We start from the raw sequence: 6,810 nt of genomic DNA, 5'->3' as shown, positions 1-6,810 counted from the left end.
AGTGGGAAATTACTACCTCTTGTGTGAGCGGAGAGAAAACAACTAGACGGTCCCCTTTTAGCATGCAGGAGGTAGATGGGTCACCTTGCCGAAGGGCTGCCCTTTATTTATGTTAACGGGCAGGTATTTCCACTCTGGCCATGCTCTGGGGATTCATGGCCTGCTCAGCTGCTACCCTGCATGACCCAAGGAGAATTATGGCAGCACTTCCCTTCATTACAGGTCCCCACATTTATCCCCTGGGTCCCTTGATGAAAGCAGAGCCCAGACTGCTGTCTGTAAGACGACTTGATTCTCCCTGTATGTGGACGTCTAGCTATGTACTATCATATGTTCTATGTCTGTTTTTTATTGGATTTGCCACTCTGAAAATTAGAAATTAACCCACTGAAATCAAAGTGGTAAAAGCAAAGCCTGAGGAAGGTCCAGTGAAATGACAGCATACTTAGCTGGAAAGCACTCATACTGCAGGCCTTTTTCAGCCATACCCCTTAATACTAACATCATACTCAGCCCTGTGACACTAGAGAAATCCGATAACATTTTCTCATGCAATGGAAACATTTTTGTATAGACTTACATTTTACTTGGGAACTGGCTATCTGTTACAACCAGCAATTCAAATCTAAGCAATGGAGTAATATTTCAAAAATGATTAGAACAAAACAAATAATCACATGAATGGTATTATTTTGCAAAACATGCGAGCCTCAGTAATTTGTGGGTTTTGGTCCCTGGTGCTAAAATTGTGCTGTGTCTTTAATCAAGCTAATTATGCAAAACTCTCTGAAGGTCACAAAAGGTTCAGGAGGAGGCTTTTTGATGCTGAAACACAGACCAAACACCCATAGTACATCGATCTGATTAGAAACGAAACTCTGCTTTCTTCAGACACATACTGGCCTGAGAGCCCAGTGTGAAATGCCAGCATTTATACCTTGTGTACCCTCAGACCACTTTGCATACCTCTGCAAAAATGAAAAAATTCCCCTCCTGTTCTCTAACAGGGATATGGAAATGAGCCTTCTCTTTCCACCACTGTGCCCTCTAAAAACATTACATGAGACTTACAGCATTTATTTATTTTTTGGCAGGCAGCCAGAAGAAAGAAAAAAAAATCCTCTTTCAAAAATACCCCTCCCTGTGAATTGGATTATGTTGTAATCCGTTCTGGATCTACCCCAGGCCTGCTTGCCTTCTGGGGTAAAATGACAAGGTTTTGGACAGTCTGCAGGGCTGGGCGGAGGGGGTGGACCACCAGGAGTCTATGATACAGCCCACGTTTCTCTCCGACCCCCTCATTTTACAGCCAAGAGGAAAAAACCTGTACACAGAGTGGGCTTTGTCCATCTGTAAAAAACACGATCACCCAGGTTGCCGCCGCTCATGAGGTCATGCTGAGGGACAGTGGCGTGGGGCGATGTGGGGGTACTTCTGCCCCACCAGCACTGCTCAGGCTGCCGGCCCGTGGTGCGAGGCATCGCTGCCCTACCCCACGGCCACAGCTCCGCTGGGGCTCCTACCCCTGTGCCACCACCGATGCTGTTTAGCTGATAGTTTCCGCGGCTTTTCCCCTGCAAACTGCCACTCTCCTTTATTTCCTTTTTCTTCCTGAGTGGTCTCCACAGCCACTCGCCTCCATCTGACTTTGTGGTGAGCGGGGGATTGCTAGTGTTCTGGAAACCCGATCGCCGCATCTCTGGCTGCAGTGTAGGGACCAGACCTCTCTTCAACTTAAATTGAGGGCGACTCGATGACAAACTGAAGGGACTTCAGAGAGGGGAAAAAATGATCCAAGGCTTAGATGTGGGCTGAAGGAAAATGAAGGGAATGGGCTTTGCAAATATCTTGGCTGGATGATATCTAATTGGGGTATGGTAATTCCCCATAAGTCTTAGGAGGATATAAACACTTAAAAGGCAAAGGAATTGATTAGGACCGGAGAAGGGGGTATAAGTGGAATTAATGAGATGAAACTGAGAGCAGGAAAATTTATGCTTTACAGCAACATCTCCTATTAACGAGATCTACTACAGTGTGGGGTAGGATTCCAAGGAGAAGCAATGGAAACCTTGTTGCTTAAACTGTTTCAGAGAAGACTGGACAAAACACTCAGGAACACACGGTAGGGAACAATTCCACAGTGACAGGAGGATGGAAAAGATGCTCTAATAGTAGCTGTTTCCATTTCTAATTTATATGGTGACTTTATATTAGAGAGGGTCTTTTTTTTTTTCCCTTTTTTTTTTTTTTTTTTGAGCGGACATCCAGTCATCAGTAAAAGATTCCTTCTGGTATTCCATAACAGTCCTATATTTCCCTGCTTCCCAAGTCCTGTCTATTACACATATACACAATAGACCCGATGATTTATAGCAGAAACGTCATCCTCCATTCATCCTATTTTGCTGAGTTACTGCAGGGTCTCTGAACAGTGGTTATCTTGTGTGCCGTATGAGCTAAAACATCGCAGCACAGCGCAGCACAGCAAATTCAGTCAGATGATTCAATACAAATTTCCTGGCTTTGAAAAGTCAAATCTTCAGTCTCATTTGAAAACTATTTCTTTTTCCTATTACCTTTTCTTCACATACAAAGGCAGTTTAATAGAATAACACTTAGAAAATCTTTGAAAATAGAGCCTTAGTAGGAGAAAGGCAGAGCCAGGCATTATTCAGTACAAAGAGAAAAAAACAATTTCTCTGTACTGGAAAAAATCACCACAAGAAAAAGGGAATTTTTGCTGAAGACACATTTACTCCTCTACTATTGACTTTGTAATACATGCTCTTCCAAATAGCATGGACTCTGTTTTTTGATTGGTTTACATCCTGTACATGAAAGTGGCACACTCCCATTTCAGAAAGAGGGAGCAATAAAGGTTCCCCTTAATGTCTAACCTAATAACCCGAGTGATAGCACAGATAGCCTGGGGAGGTCACTGAAGCTGAGTTGCCTGCTAGGAATGGTGTAGATAAAGCCCATCCTGCTTTAGGTGAGGGTAGAATAGATGCTTGCTCAAGCTCCTTTCCAGTCATATATATATATATATTTTCTTTTAACAGTATCTTCCATCAGTCTATCTGCAAGTTTTCCAGACATCTATCTGCTAACATTTGTGCAGATGCATGTAGGTCAGCTAAATCCAAACATCAGTAGAGCCTAAGGTCAAAACAGATTGTTGAGCTTATCTCGTCCAGTGTTTCTGAACATTTTCCCAACCGTGATCTCATATTACAGCAGAACAGAATAATAGGCCCCTTTCCATCTTCTTGCCTGTAAAGGAGGAGCAGCTGAAATCCCGTTGGACGTCCCAAGACCAGAAGATTGAGAACGAAGGCTGTAGGTCAGCCCCCGAGTAGAGCTGTGTACACCAGCTCCCAGTGCAGATGGGCGCACAGCTGCATGACTGAAGTGTGCAAATGGCAATATGCACAGGCAGGACACAAAGCATGTAAAGAAAGGGACTCAAGGTCTGCTGTCTGCCACATACCAACTGAATTGTTGGTAGAAGGTGACTGATTTTTGGAGACTCCTCCTAATGCGTACTAACACTGTTCAGAGAGTCATGCTAGTGTATGCCACAGCTAACGCTGACTTCATTAGAACTCTCTGGTCAATGAAAGCAATTGTGTGTTGTCTAGTGGTTGGACTGGAAGACAGGAAAAGGTTTGATTCAATACTAGCTGTGCTCCTGACTCATAGCTTACCCTCCAAGCAAGTCATTTGACCTTTCTGTAGTTCAGTCAATCTGGCTGGAAAATAGTGCGGGAAGAAGGGAAAAGCAGTATTCTTGCTGAAAACCACAGACGGAATCTGAGCTGAGTTTTCCTAGGTTAAAAAAGAAAGAGACAATATCAGAACGTGAGTCAGATTCCGAACCTTCCTGGCCTTTTCCACTCAGGACGTCTGTTAGTATCATCATTATCATAGCAGAAAATCATTTACTTCAAGTCTTGCTTCTAGCTCAGAAACCAAAAGGAAATACTCGGTACTTGTGCCAGGTACACTCAGCTCCTGAATAGATTGAAGGACTATCTGAACAGATTTAATAACTTTGGACTTCTCTACATGGATTATATTTAAAGGGTATAAATAACCAGAGCAAAAACTGGAACAGAGATGGATTTATATTAATAATATTTTTTTAAAAATTTTCTGATGGGAAAATGGAAAAAAGTAGGGACTTAAAAATACCTTTTTTTTTTTTTTTTTTTTCCCTCTGTTATGCTTTCTGTCAGATTTTGTACTATAGAGACCTAAAGAACATTTTTTGGCAAAATACCAAGCTAAATACAACATGGTGTAAGTTCCTAATAATGGAAAGAAAGTTGTGGTGGGAAAGTGTCTAGAGCAGATTTTGTAGACAGAAGGTCCCTGAATTGGCTGCAAAAACAATTTCTTTTTCAGAATGTCTTCCTCATTTTGAAAATATAAATAGCTCTAATTAAGTGCCCCAACCTTTTTCTTTTAGTATAAGTAGGAAGTGGAGCTGTAAAAGATTGATTTTGGCCAGTACTGCCATAAAGTGGTGAAAACAATAACGACCTGTAAGGGAAACTGAAATTCAATGGGGGCTGGATTTGTGGTTCTGAATATCTTGAAAATGTCTCTGTTTTTGTGAGAAACCTCTTCTGGACCCATGAAATCAGACCCCCTCTGGATTTCAGGAACGTTTGAAGTAGAGCAAAAGGCCCTCACCCTGACAGATGACTTACGTGGAGAACTACCATATGAATGGTAATATTGAAGACACATCCACACATACAGCTCTGCTGGATGTACCTCTGCACAGCGGGTCTCAGGGGAGGAGGCAAACCCATGAGCACTCTGCAGTGAGGGGATCACATGCAAAATGCTGAAGGTGAGTGAGCCTGTTAAGTTCAGGTGCCGTGCATTTTCGTTTCAGCCCTTAATGAAAACAGAATCTGCTTTCAGTTTGATACCAGGTGAAATATTGTGATGCTTTGATCTGATGGTAGAAATATCACTAGAAATGAGGCTTTAATATTGTAGCCATCACACTGCTGACTATTTATCAAGGGGTCTACAAAAGACCTGCCATATGAAAAATGTTTATATATTTTCACAGATCTAAATGTTCTACTTAAGTCTTCTGAACTTCTCCTCAGAAGTCTTGAGAAGTAATTAGCTCTCTCTCATCCTAGGTAGAGGGATTATCAGAGATTTTAGGTTAATATGACCCAGTAACTATAATGACAGCATTGCATAATAGGAGACATTAGCAGGGAGGAGCTGGAACGTGGAAATGGGTTTTCTCCATCAGAATTTTTATTGTTACAAAATGTGATACAGATAGGAACATTTTTATGAGTCCCAGGGATACTACTTCTCCATCAACATCATTTGAAGACAACGAGTCTCTCAATTTTATTTTCAATTACGAGGTAAAACATGATCAAGAGGCTCCTTGTGGGCTCCTGTGAATTAATCACAATCACTGAACTGTTGCATTAAAAGACATAGAGGACCTAATGGACAATAGAGGTCTGGCAAGGTTTCACAGTAAACAAATCTGAACTGAAACTTAAGTCTTCTTTGAACTCAGACCTGACCTTGACCTAAGCAGGATTTACATCCAGAAATTACTCTCTTGGCTTATACATATGAAGTCAGAACTGCACTGCTAGACATGAAACACTGTGAACTCTGATGCTCTGAAGTAGATCCATGCATCTGTATCACCTGGAAAGTTAAAAATATTTGGACGTAGAATTTGATAGGAGTTGTCAACATTGTGGGCTTGTCTCATCTGTTAGAGTTCTGAACAGTTTTAAAAGTTTTGCTTTTAATCTGTGCAGACACTTCATTTTTAAAATTCCCCTCTGTTACTTCTTTTGTGTAGAAGAAAATTTATTTCCCAAATGCTTATTTTTTCTCCTATGATGCAATTGGAGTGGAATATTGTCTCTTTCTCACATGCTTCTATATTGTTAATGCATTACTTTGTGCATTCAGATTATAGTGACATTGTAATTTCAAGGAATTTACAATTTGGTCATAAAATACAAGTGTACCATGACCACACAACAGGAACAACGTTCATGATATAATCCCAAGTTTTCTTATTTCCTTCAACCTCATTTACACAATAATACTGCAAAAATTACCTTACATTGCAACAAGTAAAAGCAACTGAGCCAAGTCCAAAGGGACAGATGCAACAAACAATTTTTCTTTTTTCCCTTGTGTTGAGCTGGTCAAATGCAAGCCAGCTGTACACTAGAAACAATGTATGCATGGCAATTATGTGTGAGCTAAATATGCCCTGATTTCTCCATGAGCAGATAGCTTCAGAATAAATAAATCTACTCACACATGGGGATTTTGCCTCGCTCTCATCTTGAAGGCCAAACATTTAAATTGAGAATTTGCCTTTGGGAGATGGAATAGCCAGATTAACTTTCATTCTAGCATAGACGCTCCAGCATCATAATAGTGCTGGCTAAAACACAGGGCAGTCAGAAGGGCCCTAAGATGGCCTGTGGGATGCCAAATCCGGTGTCAAACTGTTCTCTGATACACACCTTATACAATAATATGGTGGTTGTTTTCTTCATCTACAGAAGGCTGGAAGAGTTGAGACTTGTTGTTTTTTGCACTTTTCCTTTTTCCTGTTCTCTCTGTGAAAGCATTCTTACTTCTTACCCTCGTAGGATTGGGTGAAAGTTTCTGGGGAAATTTCTTTCCCACTTCTTCTTTATCCTGGAGCTCATCAGGACCCCTTACTGGCACAAGTTTTTTTCCTCCTTTGATTTGTGTTAGTGGATCAAACTGTCAGGTAATTCT

At 41.2% G+C, this 6,810-nt stretch overlaps 1 long non-coding RNA gene across 1 annotated transcript in view; it reads right to left on the bottom strand.

Annotated features, from left to right (window-relative positions):
- Window positions 1-518: 518 nt before the first annotated feature.
- The window catches only part of LOC310894325, a 28,686-nt gene continuing 22,394 nt past the window's right edge, over window positions 519-6,810 (bottom strand). Inside the window, exon 3 of the long non-coding RNA XR_014579810.1 lies at window positions 519-3,831. This is a non-coding gene — a long non-coding RNA (uncharacterized lncRNA). The remainder of the gene's footprint in view (window positions 3,832-6,810) is intronic.

The sequence above is a fragment of the Anser anser genome (genome assembly GCF_964211835.1).
Source record: "Anser anser genome assembly, chromosome: 2".
Taxonomy (NCBI): Eukaryota; Metazoa; Chordata; class Aves; order Anseriformes; family Anatidae; genus Anser; species Anser anser.
Note: the sequence above shows the minus strand (reverse complement) of the source record. Positions and strands in the feature narration are given on the sequence as shown.